At 43.0% G+C, this 16,251-nt stretch overlaps 1 protein-coding gene and 1 non-coding gene across 4 annotated transcripts in view; both read right to left on the reverse strand.

Annotated features, from left to right (window-relative positions):
• LOC106600831 (tubulin polyglutamylase ttll6) overlaps positions 1-2,037 on the reverse strand; it is a 30,897-nt gene extending 28,860 nt beyond the window's left edge. For 2 of the 3 annotated variants that reach the window (XM_082973634.1, XM_082973633.1), the window contains exons 1-3: positions 1,863-2,036; positions 1,395-1,454; positions 2-154 (exon numbers count right to left, since the gene is read on the reverse strand). The gene's annotated coding sequence lies outside the window, so the exon portion shown is untranslated. Of the gene's footprint in view, position 1; positions 155-1,394; positions 1,455-1,862 lie in introns of all 3 variants that reach the window. The other variant, XM_082973635.1, reaches the window with a different exon arrangement.
• An 11,265-nt stretch (positions 2,038-13,302) lies between these two features.
• Positions 13,303-13,378, reverse strand: trnae-uuc (transfer RNA glutamic acid (anticodon UUC)). The gene has a single exon. It is a non-coding gene; the product is annotated as a tRNA-Glu (tRNA).
• Positions 13,379-16,251: the final 2,873 nt, after the last annotated feature.

Raw genomic sequence — 16,251 nt, forward strand, 5'->3', positions numbered from 1 at the left:
CCTCTTCTTCCTGATGAGTGCCACTCCTGGAGGGACATTTGGAGTGTTGGGCTCTTGTCCCTGCTGGCCACCCTGTGCCTTGTTGGTCCCTGGGGAGTCACACGATGATGATGGAGATGTCTCCTCGTCTAGGACATCCTCAGGAGGCCTCATCCTATTGAATGCAAAAGGAAGCAAAACATTATTTAATTATCAATCTATAGGGATATATACAGTACCAGTCAAAAGTTTGGACACACCTACTCATTCCAGGGTTTTTCTTTATTTTTTACTATTTTTTACATTGTAGAATAACAGTGAAGACATCACAACTATTAAATAACACATATGGAATCATGAGGTAACCAAAAAAGTGTTAAACAAATTGGTATTTTACCAAATAGGGCTATCTTCTGTATCCCACCTATACCTTGTCACAACACAACTGATTGGCCTAAATTCATTAAGAAGGAAAGAAATTCCACAAATGAACTTTTAACAAGGCACACCTGTTAATTGAAATGCATTCCAGGTGACTAACTCACGAAGCTGGTTGAGAGAATACCAAGAGTGTGCAAACCTGTCATCAAGGCAATACTTTGAAGAATCTAAAATGATGTCTTTACTATTATTCTACAATGTAGAACATATTAAAAATAAAGAAAAACCCTCGAATAAGTAGGTGTGTCCAAACCTTTGACTGGTACTGTATATATATATATATATATATATTCGGCATTTGTTAAAAAATATTTACATTCAAGACCAATATAAAATCTTAGTTGGCCCCCATTTGAGAAAGTAGGAAATTGTATGTGCTTTAAAATAAAAGCATTGCGGGTGTTCTGGGAATTAATCATTAACACAAACTACCAAAATAAACACTGAACAAGCACATCTCTGCTACCAGTGTTAACTGCTGTGTCAGTATCAACTGGCTCCAGACACAGAGTCCGCTTCTGGTCAACATGTCAGCATAGCAGTAGTAAACACATTCACCTCCAGGAGAATGGTAGAGATGTATTCTACTAACCAACACCCCTGTGAATGTAAACAGTGAGGAGTACCCACATGGCTAACCACAGGGACACCTGAGCTAAGTAGGGCAGACAGTAAATAGCTCAGATTACTGAGCGTGGGCTCATCAAAGCACTGAGGTTAACCAAGAGGGTTACTATAAAAGTCCCAGATAGGTAACTAGCCACCATGCAGGTGGATGGGAGCTGAGACACTTTGGGTAGACTGGGACACCCAACCTGGCTGGATACCATAGCAACATAACCACCTGAGTTGTCTGGTCCTTATTCATCTGGTTCCATGGATGGTCTGTTTGAACCCAGGTAAGGTGACAACAACTGTGAAACTAAAAGCAGAAGCTGAGGTGTGGAAAAGGGTGTGTGTAACTGATAGCCTACCTGGCATTCCTTACAGCACTGCTCAAATATGGCCACACTTCCCCTCATACGGTGGAACAGCTATGGGGCAAAACAGAATTATCATGCAGCTGTACCCTACATGTGTCAAGTGTATGCCTACTCTGTCCCAAAAAAAGACAGAACGATTCTGTCAGAACCATAGCCTACACATATCTGTAAGCTACTCTACAACCATAAAATGCATGACATAGCTAGCTCATCTTTGATATTCTGTCTAATTTACAGACAAACTGGCATGGTGGGAAATGGAGGGAAACGTGAGGGCACAACTCCGTAGCTAACGTTACCCTACAGTAGACAGTAACGTTAGCTAGCATACATAAAACGTTTATCATGTCAACATGCACCTCGAACTGTGCCACTGTGGACCAACTTCAACTTAAACCCATTTTAGCTAGCCATTATTGACTGTCTGTCGTTAGCGTTTAATATGAAATATTTTCTTACCTGTATCATGTCAGGCCCGAATGATTCTTCACCACAGGTCGGTAGGCATGATGCTCCAGACCGAAGACACGTCGTCTTTTAATAGGCGCTAAGCTTTACTGTTCTTATGACCCGATGGGCTTTTGATCGAAGCGCCAAATACCTTCTTTTTTTTTTTTACTCGCGCTGTCAATCAACTACGAACCTCGTAGTATTGGTTACTATGGACATTCTAGAATCCTGGGGACAAATGACCCTGGAGACTTTACAGAAGAAAATAGTCGGTTACACATCAGCTAATAACTCAGCAGGTGCAACTGTATCCGTGGTTGGCGACACTGTCTGGGGGCCTAGTCTTCCCTATGGCTCAGTTGGTAGAGCATGGTGTCTGCAACGCCAGCATGGTGTGTGTAACGCCAGGGTTGTGGGTTCGATTCCCACGGGGAGCCAATAAAATGAAATGTATGCATTCACTACTGTTAGTCGCTCTGCTGAATGACTAAAATGTAATGCCAGCTCACTTCTGGTTGTTACAAACTCCTTCTGGTTAGGCTTATTTAATTATTTCACTTAGCATACCAGTTCATAATGCGTTCTAAAAATAGCATTACTCTAATTTACCAAGGTAGGCAATGTTCCTACAGTCTGATTGGATGTTGCGGACTTGAATTTAGGCCTACAGGCTCTGTGACATGACATTTCAATGTGGTAAAGGAGGGTAGAGAAATGTTCTTATTGGCAGGTAGGCAGCAGAAGCCAGTCGACTGTGCAAAACTGCAATAAGGTAGGCCTATAGGTGCGAAAAGGTAGACGTGTCTTACGGTGTTAAGGGCGGGAGGTAAAGGATAAGTTGCAAACATTGGTTTTATTAAAATAGTGGTAGAAGTAAATAACAATGTCGGCAAAAAAAAACCCACTTAGGATGTGTTTAGACAGGAAGCCCAATTCAGATATTTTTTCACAAAATTGATCTAATGTGAAAAGATCTTATGTGATTGGTGAAAAGACGTTTTGCCACCTAAACAAGTTTGCTTCCGTTTGTTTCTCTTTACTTCCTAGTGTATTTATTAGGCCCATTCTTTTGCAAAAAAATTCTTAAACGAAACGGGGTGGGACATACCTGAATTTGTCCAATAAAACTCACTTTAGTTGCATAACGTAGGCTAATGATTATACCCATGGGGTGTAGGAATCATTACTCCAAAACTGAACGTTTTGCAACGACAACTAGCGTTTCTATTGGACAGATTAAAGAACAAACCCAAAGTCAGAACTCTGAATAAATGCACAAACTATGGGAAATAACTTAATTAGTGACACATAACTTGCTAGCCATATGGGGAGTATGTTATAGTCATACACATGTTTAAAATCATAGCAAAGTTAAAAAATGGCATAATTTAGTGCCAGCACAGAAGGAGGCGCAGGGCTTGTGTAATATGCACGTGTGCCAATCAGGCTGTCGCCATCACAATTGGCCGGATTTATAGCTGTAGCTAGCTACAGATTGTTACAACAGATAATGTGATTTAAGATTGTTGGTGTCTATTACTGGGAGTTACAGGTTAGATACTGTTTGGTCTAGCACAGAGAATTTTCAACCAACCTTAACAATTTCTTCCAAACATGTATCTTCTAAAATGTATGTGTCCAGTTACAAGTGGTGCTTTTGAATTTGAAGTAATGAAGTAATCCAACAATGTGTACACGCCATCTTTCAAATCTTCTCTCGTTGATCGAGACAGGTGAGTGTCTCGATCTGCGGCACTTTGGGGTGGACACCCACCTATCTTAATCAATGAGAGATGATTTGAAACAGACAAGATGGAGGTGTACACATTGTTGGATTACTTCATGGAGCATTTTCTAAATTCAAACACACCACATGTAACTGGACACAGATATTTTAAAGGATACATGTTTGACTGAATCGAGAACAAAGATAATATCAGCAAGTTAAGGTTGGTCTAAGATTCTCTGTGCAACCAGTACCTAACCTATAACTCCCAGTAATAGATAGATAGATACCAAACATCTTTGGTTAAATTACATTATCCGGTGTAAGAATCTGTAGGTAAGCTGTAGCCTAACGCATTAGATCAATTTCTATATTCTCTATGAGTCTATCTATTCAACTGGTCACGGAAAGCTATAGGCCTACTGGGTGGGCAAGCTTTTGTTCCAGACCTGATTCATCATCTTACTGTTGACCAGAGGGCTGGGGTCAATTTGAATTGAATGCAGTCAATTCAGGAAGCCATTTTAATATAAAATTCTATTTTTTTTTTATAAAAAGGCATCTATTTTCCATGACTTCTCAATAACCTGAGAAGTAGAGGTGATTTATTTCAAATGTTTTTTTCATTTGAAATAAATCACTTCTACTTCTCAGGTTATTGAGAAGTCATGGAAAATAGATGCCTTTTTATTTTTATTTTGAATTGTTATTCAAGTTCACTTCCTGAATTGACTGCCTTCAATTTGAATTGGTAGGCCGCCCTGGTTGACCAGACTGAAGACCATGATTAACCCAAAAATCAAGATAAACACTATCATTCAGTTCACCGTGCACATTATGCTCCCTGGATCAGTCTCACCTTTTCCTCCCTAAAACCTAGTAAGCCTATTTACTCAATGTGGATGTGTGTTGTGACATTTGATCTCAGAATAGGGGCGGATGGGCGCTGTCCTGCTATATCCCCATAGAGCACTAATGGTAGTTTAGACATAATCTTGCTTTCACCCAGAATGTTTGGAGAGATACGTTTGGACACAACAGCTAGCAGAGAGTGAGAGACTTTTTCATGGTAGGCCGTCATTGTGAATGAGAATTTGTTTTTAACTGACTTGCCTAGTTAAATAAAATAAATGCAATAAATGTTCAGTATCATAGTAACACATTAACACCCCAAGGGGGCAGGTGGTGTGAGTATAGCCTACACCAGCTGTTTCTTCTGTGAGTTGGCCATGGCCCCAGTTGGAATCATTGGATGGTGGGTGGTGGCTGCTCAGTAGGTGGGCCTGCTATGGATGGACTGCTTTGCGTCAGTGCTGTTTCAGCCACACATATGCTATTTGAGTGACTGACTGCTTGGTTGGGTTTACAGCACACCCATTGTCTGAACTATGGGGATGGCTTCTATATCAGCCTACATGACATAGCCACTACAGTCTACTTCCTCCCCCCATCAGTACTCTCCTCTGACTGATCCTGTCAGATATCTAGCTGTTGGGCAGCCATTTTCATTCCTCGCCCTGAACAGGGCCTATAAATCAGGTGCCCCCCCCCCCCCCCCCACCCCACCCTTTCACGCATTCAATTAATCCAAATGATTTCTACAGGAAATCTGATGGACCAATCAATTCACCTGCACATTTCAATACCCCTGCAGATCCATCGAGTGCCTCTGTGGCTGTAACTGCACGGCTCCATCGCTCTTGTAAAAACATTATTAATTGCTACGCGAGCTGGGCCATCCATCTTTCTCCGTCCGTCCGCCCGACACGGGCCCGGCAGGCAGCACAGAAAAGGCTGAATGTGTAATAATGTGCTCTGGCGACAGGCCGCGCCTACTACTACGTCCCTTTAATCCTATTAAAACAGCTAGCAGCTATAGGGCCGCTCCTCTCCTCTCTGTCGCCATGCAGGGCCCAGTGTGATGCTACTGACACTGGGAGACAATGGTGTGGTCAGGAGGTGGGGGAATCTCAAAAGACTCATCGGCCTTTAGACTCTGCACCTATCGACCGCTCTGATGGTGGTCATTGTTTCCGTGTTGTTGTTGGAAGGAATGCTGAGGATGTGTTTGTGTGTGTTTGTGTGTGTGTGTGGGGGGGGGGGGGGGTGCCTTTGGTTGTAGCTACGGTAACCTACCACCACCCCCCCATGCCTCACTGTAACCCGTGTGCCTGCCATTGTCTGCTAGAAGCTTCCCTCCTTCCCTCTGCTGAAAAATGGAGTAACAAACTGCTCCAGTTGTTTTGTGGTAGTTCAGTGCTTGTCTTTGGACAGTTATGTATTGTGTATTTGGCGAATATTATAACTTAATGACTGTCTTTGTCAGAGACAGCTGTGGCACCCCCTTTCTTCCATTTTACATGTCTAAAGCCACGTCTCCAGCAGATGGTCAGTGGGGAAGAGAGAACCCTGGACCCCTACCCTCCCCCTCATCCACACACCAACCTCCACGTATCCCACCTCACAAAGCTGGTCAGTGTCCACCCCATCATCCATCAAGGTCTGGACAAGCCCCACTCACACTAAAGCCATTGCATGAAAACACTAGCAATCATGGATATATCTGAAAGTCTATATTTTGAATGTGTGACACTTTGTGACAGTGTTTAGAAACTTGATCTAAAATCTCTAGATCTACAACCTTCCCTATAAAGGCCCGATGAAGCAGATTCGTGCTCTTTGGTATGGTGTAGAACATAGCCTAGAGAGTTGGTTCTAATATCATTTCCTCACTCAGCCAGCTAATTAAACCAGCAGCGCATCAGCAGTTAGCACTTAGTCATAATGACAATCATAACCCTTCTGTAGTGTCGGCAGAGTAGTCTACAGGGTTTTTCATTCACAGTGAATGAGCACAATAAGCATCCATTCATTCACCCAGTGGATGAATGGTCCACTGTTGGGATCAGGGTCCCTGTTCTGTGTTTGTGTGGTTCTACAAACACAAATCCAATGGTCAGCGGGCCAGTCGGACACATTGCGTTTTAATATTAGCCTGCTGAGAGATTGCCCTGTTTCAGAGCGCTAATCAATTAGCATGCTCTCGTTTGTCACAGCCCGTGCCCAGAGAAATAAGCTTCAGTCGCCTGTTAAGAGTATATTGATTTTACACTTGCCACAGTCAAGGCATATTGTTGATGGTGCGTGTCGTAGGGGTGGTGAGGGGAGGTGTTCGGGGTAGGGAGGGAGGGAGCTTGTTGTGGTCTTTAAAGAGCTTGCATGTGATTCAGTACACTGCCCACTCCCCTACTCCCTCCCGTCTTGCAATTTATTAGCGACTTCAGCCCTAAACCAGAAGGCCCTTTGACACTAGCAAGTGAAAACAATTTTCACAGCCAGGCCCACTTTTTCCAATACCTCAGGTCACGTTGTGCTGCTACGGCTGTGGTTATAAGCCTCCGAGAACCTGTAGTGTTTACTGAGGCTCTTAGCAGATTCTCTGTCAGTTCCTGGATGGTTAAGGGGTTCAATTGGAGTAGTAGGGGTATGGGAGGAAACAACATACAGTGGCAGTTGAATTGGCTTCCCTTCAATATAATTATGAGAAACCAATCCATTTTGGGGAAGTTATGCTGAACAAAAATATAGACGCAACGTGCGACAATTTCAACTATTTTACTGAGTTACAGTTCATATAAGGAAATCAGTCAATTGAAATAAATTCATTAGGTCCTAATCTATAGATTTCACATGACTGGGCAGCCATGGGTGGGCCTGGGTAGCCAGGCCCAGCCAATCAGAATTATTTTTTCCCCACAAAAGGGATTTATTAAAGACAGAAATACTCCTCAGATTCATCAGCTGTCCAGGTGGCTGGTCTCACACGATCCCGTAGGTGAAGAAGCCAGATGTGGAGGTCCTGGCCTGGCGTGGTTACACATGGTCTACGGTTGTGAGGCTGGTTGGACGTACAGCCAAATTCTCTAAAACGACATTGGAGGCGGCTTATGGTAGAGAAATGAACATTACATTCTCTGGCAACAGCTCTGGTGGACATTCCTGCAGTCATCATGACAATTGCACGCTCCCTCAAATCTTGAGACATCTGTGGCATTGTGTTGTGTGACAAAACTGCACATTTTAGAGTGGTCTTTTATTATCCCCTGCACAAGTGTAATGATCATGCTGTTTAATCAGCTTCTTGATATTCCATAACTGTCAGGTGGATGGATAATCTTGGCAAAGGATAAATGCTCACTAACAGGGATGTAAACAAATTTGTGCACGACATGTTAGAGAAATAAGCATTTTGTGCGTATCGAACATTTCTGGGATCTTTTATTTCAGCTCATGAAACATGGGACCAACACTTTTCATGTTGCATTTATATTTTTGCTCAGTATAGTTCCATCACCGACAAAATCCCAACCGTAGTTTTACATTGCTTATGAAATGTTGAGATGGTTATTCTGTTGTGAGGGAATAAAAAGGATTAATGTACATATGATCAAATTGCCTGGCACTACTTCTATAAATTGTGATATGGATAAGTGTAATCATTATTTTCTGTGATATATGAAAACTGTTTTATATTTTTACTTCAGAGGATAAAAAAAAGCTAGATGGCTTCATAAGTTGATGCCCACTGCCATTGGTTACAACATAATCGCAACCAATACCCTATGCTCCGCCTATCAACATCCTCTGTTGTCTCCATCTGCGCTGTGGGCTCAGGTGCCAGGCTTCAAACACAGCTGCCCTTTGACCTCATCGACGGATTACCTCACTACCCAACTGTTTTGCTTAGGAGGGTCAGTGTTATGTCGTTTTTCATCCTCCGTTCACTGCATTGTCATGGAAATCATGTCTACATGGTCGCAGCAGCAGTGTGATCACAGTGAACAAGCCTTAAATTGTCTGGCCAAAATTGGACCCTGCTCACAACCGTATTGCCGTATGATTTCTGCTTAATGTACAGCCGTCATGTGGGCTCATGGGGGATGGGCTGTAATGTATTGGTAATTAAAACAGCCATAGTGGGCATCATGGAAGGACCAGTGAAGGCTTCCATTTTAACCAATGGAGGCTTCAGTTTCAACCAGAACCAATGAAGGCTTCCATTCCAACCCAATAGGCTAATAATTAAAATATTTATGGTTCTGTCGCGTGCCGTCTCATAATTTAAGGTTGTGCCTATATTGGCTATGACGGGTAATCACTATTTTTCTCTCCTCTTTTTTTAATCACACACACACACACGGATGTCAGCTGTCTGGTATTTCACTGTTGCAGCTTTGCTTAGCCTTTGTGTGTGTGTATAGGTCCAGTAGGAAACACAGGGGTTTTGGCCCATGTTTCCAGGCCCCCCAGCCTCTGGTCTCAGTCCGTCCTGCCCATGTGTGTGGTGACCAGGGTGGGCCTGATGGAAACTTGACACCCTGGCCACATGTGAGACTCATCTCCCCCTTTCCGATTATAGGAAAAGTCCCCCTAGCTGCAGCTGTCTCAGCCCCCCACCTCCAACACATGCACACACACACACACACACCCATAGTCCACAGCACAACACTACACCTCACCACATGACCATATAAAGACACCAAAACTCAAACAACAAAAACACCTCTTTACTACTTCCCAGCCATCACGAAGAACAGAATAAGGACCATCAACCACTCCAACTCTCTCTCTCTCTCTTTCACACACACGCATGCACGCACGTCCACAGACACACACAAACACAAAAACACACAAACACACACACTAAGCTGGTTAGGAAACTCTACACGTCTGAGTGTGGGTTTATCGGCATCCGTGTGGACAACAGCCGTCAGCCTGTAAAACCGTCTCAGAGCCTCCAACTGCCCCACAATGGAGACCTATTAGACTTTTTATCACGTCTATGCCGGTGGTTTTGAGGAAGAGGGGAGTCTCACAACCCCCAAAATGGCTGCCCAACGACCAATAGTGCCCACTGTTGTGACAACATGATTGGTGTGGCTTTTCTATGGTTTTTATACATTCATTGAATTATGTCTCTAATTTACAATGACTCGCATGAAGCTGCGTAGTGAGCAGCGACACTGTGCAGTGATTGTTGTGTGGTGCGCTAACTTTGACTTTAGTGTGATGTTCTCACCCTTTGATGTCAGCTGGCACTGTGGATAGCTGTGAGATAGCCTACATACCTACAGAAGCCAAAGCTGCTGGATTTAAGTTTTGACACTGGTTCAGCCCCATGCTGATCTGACTGCAGCCACTAAATTAAGAGCTCCACCTTGAGCCATCAGAAAAGGAAAGGATCAGCTCTGGAGGAGTTGGATGGCAAGAAATAGTTGAAGTCGGATTCCATAAACATCTCCTCGTGCAAGTAGCCTTTAGTGGCCATGATATATCTGTAGTGGTAATGGATTGCAATTTGAAGCTGTAAAGTTGCTTGAATACAGTGTGTCCGGTCAAGCCACAATTCAGGTATTTCACGTAGTCATATTCTTCAGTAATCAAGGTGTGTTTTTCAAAAGTTGAAGTTGTCATTGGCACCTTGAGAGAGTATCATTTTCCACTCTAGTGAGCAGGTCCGTCATTCACAAGCTACAGGAAAGTATATTTAAAACCCACTTCCCTCACAACCCCATGTGACCAGGAGAATTTGCAATATTCATATAAATCTACCTGAAATTGTTTTAAAGATCTAAAATCTGGACGATCATGACCTGACTGCTCAATTCTATGCGTCCAGTACATTATCTGTATGATTGAATCATACATTACACATGGATATACAGCTATTGTCAGTGCTGTAGAATACCTGGTAGCCCACTCTGTGTGAGAATGTCTGGATGAATATGTTGAATTATTGATGAGCAATGAATATGAAACACCCAAATGATGAGCTATGACCGGATGTCCTGACACCTGGCTTTTCCCCTTAACGCATAGTTTATAGCTGGTATTTAGAAATAGATTGAGGCTGAGCATTTTTATTCCCATTCAGTTATAAGCGAGGGGTTTCATACAACTAAGTAGAATGAAAGTGAAAGTGAAAAAAAGCAGTGTAGAATTCATTTTTCAGGACCAGACCTGACCACTGAGAAGATGGTGCCACCCGATGGTCTGAATTAGCACATAAACCCCTTCAGAATCACAACGCTTGAAATGCAATGGAGCCAATCTCAATAACTACCAGAATAGTATAAACGTGAGATGAAATGTGGATTAGATGGGATATTACGGCAGTCTGACTTCTAGTGAATTATTAGGGATTTTCAAGGATTATTTCCACATCTCTATCATATAAATGCAATGCCCCGCCCTTTGTATGTTGCTCCTCTTCCCCCCAACAGCATGCAGACGGACTCTGCTTCTCTCTCCTGCAGCTTGTAAAGGCGCCATAATTTATTGCTCTTGTCATCTGTAAAACATATCAAATCTACCTCCTGCTGAAGTGAAGCAGCTTCGCATAAGAATAGGATTTGTCTCGCTGCATCAGGGTAGGACGAACCCACACCCCCTCTCCCCCGTCATACCCCGCAAATGATGAAAACAACCCAAAAAACAAGGGAAGACAGAAATTGTGTCGGCCTCAATATATGCCTACGTTTTCATGATATTCTGTATAATTAGGAATATATTATGGATGATCTACTCTTGCATCCTCTTACAAGAGTTATGACTGCATTGAATGAGAAGCTGGCCATGTCCATATCTAGATGCTTTGAATGTTCGTAGTTCATGGTGAATGTTGAAAAGGTCCGTTCCTTTGTTCTTATCTGCCGTAAATGTTGCCTGTCTCACTAAAATTGGCATGAGAGGAAATAATGCATAATAAATCACAAAAATTCAACAATTAGTCCTCAATCATTTGAAAATACAAGCGGAAGCACATATTTGCAACCTTTATCTAACTAGGCAAGTCAGTTAAGAACAAATTATTATTTACAATGACGGCCTACCTTGGGCCAATTGTGCGCTGCCCTCTTGTACTCCTAATCACGGCCGGATGTGATTCAGCCTGGATTCGAACCAGGGACTGTAGTGACGCATCTTGCACTGAGATGCTGTGGCTTAGACCGCTGCTCCACTCAGGAGCTCAACCGCTCTTGCAAATAGTGAATGATTTCATACCAATCCTTTAACAAAAAGGGGGGGGGGGGGGGAAATCAGATTTCAATATCATCACATTTAGATGGCTCTGAATCTGTTTTTTATGTGTCAGCTTGAGCTTGTTGAAAGTATTCCTACCAAATGAGAGTTTGCATTAATTAGTTCTACACCTTGCTGCACTACATCTTGCTGCACTACATCTTGCTTCACTACATCTTGCTGCACTACATCTTGCTGCACTACATCTTGCTGCACCTAATCTTGCTGCACTACATCTTGCTGCACTACATCTTGCTGCACTACATCTTGCTGCACTACATCTTGCTGCACTACATCTTGCTGCACTACATCTTGCTGCACTACATCTTGCTGCATTACATCTTGCTGCACTACATCTTGCTGCACTACATCTTGCTGCATTACATCTTGCTGCACTACATCTTGCTGCACTACATCTTGCTGCACTACATCTTGCTGCACTACATCTTGCTGCACTACATCTTGCTACACTACATCTTGCTGCACTACATCTTGCTGCATGGTGAACTGTATCTAACAGTTTCAAGATACATCCAGATTCCTGACATCTGTAAATAGTAATGGAGTAACTTTATAGAGATGAAGTTGGCATTTGACCAAATCCTTTCTCTTAGAAGCTTCAGATTTGATATTCACGGCTGTCAATGCCACTTTTGGCTACAGCAGTGCTACAGTTGTTACACATTCTTTGGTTATTGTCCAATGGCAGTTAGGGTTATTAGAGCACGACCAACCACAGAGGAGCAGCAGAGAGGTCGATTGATTACAAGACCCTCACTTGTGGTGTATCAACATGGCGTCAATGAGTGATAGATGATTGGACACACGCATCTCAATAGACTTAAGTGTTCTCCCTTCGTCTCCTCTTCTTCATCTGCACTGATCTGAAACTCCAGGATACTGTAGATGAAAGCAATATAGCGGTTGAAAGAGGAGGCATATGGGTTAAAGTGAAGGTGGAGGGGGCAGAAGGGTGGTGGTGGTGAAGTGGGGTAGGAAGGAGAAGGAGAGAGATTTTAGGGCTGATTTATACTCTCACTATAATCCAGCGAGGCCCATGTTCAGAGCGGCAGTTAAAATGATATAGACATCTTGACACGGAGAGAAGAAAAGGTCTGACAGCTCCAGTCACCGGGGAGAAGAGACTCAGAGTTCACCATCAGGGCTGAAAGTATGCAGGTATATTGCATTCCCACTCATAATAACCTTTCACTCGAACAGGCTCCAGTTCAGCATAGGAAGGAAGAATTATGAGGACACATACACATGGACTCTCACCACCAGTGGCTCAAATTCATAGTAGTGTACAGGCAGGTTGTCACCAACAGGTGGAGACAAAGCTCTTATCAATTGAGTGGATGGAGTTAACGTTTCTGGGATAATTTAGTTTCTACCTGGAACTAGTTGTTGATGAAATAATATATGGACACGAATGACAAGAGTGAAGTGACTTATTGGCAAAAGCCATGAAATCTAAGGGTTGCATAATGCTTACTGACAGTGTTGGGGGAGCTACACTGAAAATCTAGTTTACCAAGCCACCAATTACTTATATTTTAGTCATTTAGCAGACACTCTTATCCAGAGGAACTTACAGTAGTGAATGCATACATTTCATACATTTTTTTTCCTTCCTCATACTGGTCCCCCGTGGGAATCAAACCCACAACCCTGGCGTTGAAAACACCATGCTCTACCAACTGAGCTACACGGGACCACTTCACACTGGAAGAAGTTAAGCTACACTAAAGCTACCCTTAAGAAAAATATAGTTCACTCAACTAAAGCTACTTTGAAAAGGTAACAAGATGACTAGCATGACTTGGTAATTACATTGTTTGTATACCCAACCAGGACCAATGTTGATGACTATTCACTACTGAATACAGGCTTACATTAGGAGTAAAAGAAAACATCACACTGGAAGTCAATCTGAAATGTCATAGACTAAACATTGCATATGTTAACAGACTGTGTAATTAAGCCTATTAAACACATAAACAATGTTTCAAGTGAGAATTAAGCAGGTCTGATGCAAAAAAATAAAGGAAATGATCGCCTACTTCACCCATATTTTATTTTTTTCAAAAAGAGTAGGCCTAGTGGGTAGTTCCAGTAGTTACCCAGCAAACCTGACCCCATTGGCCCCATGTGGGATTTTGGTGGGCAAGGTTGGCACGGGCTAGCCCACACCAGCCTGACACGGGCTAGCCCACACCAGCCTGACACGGGTTAGCCCACACCAGCCTGACACGGGCTAGCCCACACCAGCCTGACACGGGCTAGCCCACACCAGCCTGACACGGGCTAGCCCACACCAGCCTGACACGGGCTAGCCCACACCAGCCTGACACGGGCAAGCCCACACCAGCCTGACACGGGCTAGCCCACACCAGCCTGACACGGGCTAGGCCACACCAGCCTGACACGGGCTAGCCCACACCAGCCTGACACGGGCTAGCCCACACCAGCCTGACACGGGCTAGCCCACACCAGCCTGACACGGGCTAGCCCACACCAATCTCACATCAGCTCAACATGGACTAGCTTTAACCAGCCCAACACAGACTAGCCTACCCCAGCCCAACACGGGCCAACCCACACCAAGCCCAACATGGACCAGCCCACACCAGCCCACACCGACCCAACACAGGCTAGCCCATACCAGCTCAACAGGGGTTAGCCTGCATCAAGCCCAGCACGGGCTAGCCCCACAACGCCCAGCTAGAGACGGCGTATCATTAGAGAGGTTGTGGTTTGCACACAGTTATTTTTGTACAACCATTACTGAGAGTGGGGTTCCAGTTTAAGTGTTCTGTTGTGTGATGCCCAATCTTTTTTGATTTTGTACACTGCCAATGATAGTCTTTAAAAATACTTAAATAAATGCATGTGACTTATGAGAAACTTAACAGTTTCTCTTGTAAAAAAATATATGTATGAAAGTAACAACTTGGTTGTCTTTCTGATGAAGTGTATCACGTTTCTTAAATACCTTTAAGGCTTGAAAATTATGCAATCTATGCATTGAATGAAATTGTGATGAATAAATAAATTCCTATTAAATAGCAAAGGCTCATCGGCCCAATGGGGGCAGCCTACATGGGGCATTATTTTAGCCTGCATTGGGCCCACATCGTACCAATGGGCTTATTTTAGGTCAAGTGAGGGTTGCCTTAACCAAATATGGACTCCCCACACTATGTGTCACACTGGGCTGCCTTTAGTACGAAAAAATGTAATGCAACTTTCAATTAAACGACCAGTTGAAAAACAGGTTGGGGGTGGGTTGTGGAACGCTGTCAGCATGACCACTGTCCTTTAAATATGTCACTCATTGCTTCAAGCCACACCCCACCACACCCACCAAATGGAGCAAACGTACCTCAAAGTCTGTGTAAGAACATTGAAAAACGTTTTGGGGAAACGTGTTGTTCAGTGCGTATTGCCTACTTCACTCATATTTTCTTTTTTGTTTTTGCAAAAAAAGTAGTGTGTAGTTCCAGTAGTTAGCTACACCGCTATATGGCAAAAAGTAATAACTACTGTGAAAACACTACCGAGACTTGAATTTAGTTCAACTACCACCAAGCTACTGTAAAATGTAATTAACTGCACTAGCGGTCAAAAGTTTTAGAACGCCTACTTATTTAAGGGTTTTTCTTTATTGTAGAATAATAGTGAAGACATCAAAACTATGAAATAACACATATGGAATTATGTAGTAACCAAAAAAGTGTTAAACAAATCAAAATATATGTTATATTTTGAGATTCTTCAAATAGCCACCCTTTGCCTTGATGACAGCTTTGCACACTCTTGGCATTCTCTCAACCAGCTTCATGAGGTAGTCACCTGGAATGCATTTTAATTAACAGGTGTTCCTTCTTGAAAGTTAATTGGTGGAATTTCTTTCCTTCTTAATGCGTTTGAGCCAATCAGTTGTGTTGTGACAAGGTAGGGGGTATACAGAAGATAGCCCTATTTGGTAAAAGACCAAGTCCATATTATGGCAAGAACAGCTCAAATAAGCAAAGAGAAATGACAGTCCATCATTACTTTAAGATATGAAGGTCAGTCAATACAGAAAATATCAAGACATTTTTGCAGTCTCAAAAACCATCAAGCACTATGATGAAACTAGCTCTCATGAGGATCGCCACAGGAATGGAAGACCCAGAGTTACATCTGCTGTAGAGGATAAGTTCATTAGAGTTACTAGCTTCATAAATTGCAGCCCAAATAAATGCTTCACAGAGTTCAAGTAACAGACACATCTCAACATCAACTGTTCAGAGGAGACTGTGTGAATCAGACTTTCATAGTCGAATTGCTGCAAAGAAACCACTACTAAAGGACACCAATAAGAAGAAAATACTTGCTTGGCCAAGAAACACGAGCAATGGACAATAGGTCTGGAGTCCAAATTGTTTCAATTTTTGGTTCCAACTGCCGTGTCTTTGTGAGACGCGCTGTGGGTGAACGGATGATCTCCGCATGAGTATTTCCCACCGTAAAGCATGGAGGAGGAGGTGTTATGGTGTGGGGGTGACACTGTCTGTGATTTATTTAGAATTCAAGGCACACTTC

Source organism: Salmo salar, chromosome 03, assembly GCF_965601325.2.
Source record: "Salmo salar chromosome 03, fSalSal1, whole genome shotgun sequence".
Classification (NCBI taxonomy): domain Eukaryota; kingdom Metazoa; phylum Chordata; class Actinopteri; order Salmoniformes; family Salmonidae; genus Salmo; species Salmo salar.